Source organism: Morone saxatilis, unplaced genomic scaffold (genome assembly GCF_004916995.1).
Source record: "Morone saxatilis isolate NCDOM2014 unplaced genomic scaffold, NCSU_SB_2.0 Contig12, whole genome shotgun sequence".
Lineage (NCBI taxonomy): Eukaryota > Metazoa > Chordata > Actinopteri > Moronidae > Morone > Morone saxatilis.
The window spans coordinates 15,207,518-15,208,249 of NW_023339674.1; positions in this window are offsets into that span (position 1 = coordinate 15,207,518).

Here is a 732-nt window from a genome sequence, read left to right on the forward strand (position 1 = left end):
TTGTTGATTTCAAAACCACATCTATAACTTTAATCTGAATTCAAATAGCTGCATGAATTATCTCCTGAGTGAACAGGTGAGGAAGCAGGTGGTTTGCGTTCAGTTGCCCTTTTGTTGCTCCGCGCGTCGTGGACTCCTTAAATCTCCGGAAGCATTACAGTATTATGGACAGCGCACCTCCCAGAGCAACACGCTTGTTTCATTTCACAGTATTTAACGATAACACGGAGGAGGTGATTTGGAAATCCGATTATTTTTTTCTTTCGCGCTAATAAAGTAATAAATAAAGAATAAACCAAAACTTTCTGCAGCCGCACACACCGCCGCTTTTCCAATATTGAAATAGAATAAATATTTTGTTTTATTATGTCCAAATACAGCAAATAATTATAACCTGTAGACTGCAAGAGTCAACTTAATGTAATTAGACTTTCGTATTTGTATTGTTGTTAATAACAACAAACGATAATAATAAAAAAAAATAAGTAATACATTAACTACATAACTAGATAACCTAATCACAACTGACTTACAAAAGGTGCGCCACATTTTCTGCTTTCTACACTTCTTTCTTATTCTAAATCACACACCTCTGCTGCTCAGGTCTCATACAAGGTACTCGTTCCTAGCTAAGAATAAATATACATTGAACTTTACACCTACACCTAATCTAACGAATAACATTGTTTCCAGTAATCACTGAGTGTAAATAAAAACCAACCTGTTTTCCTA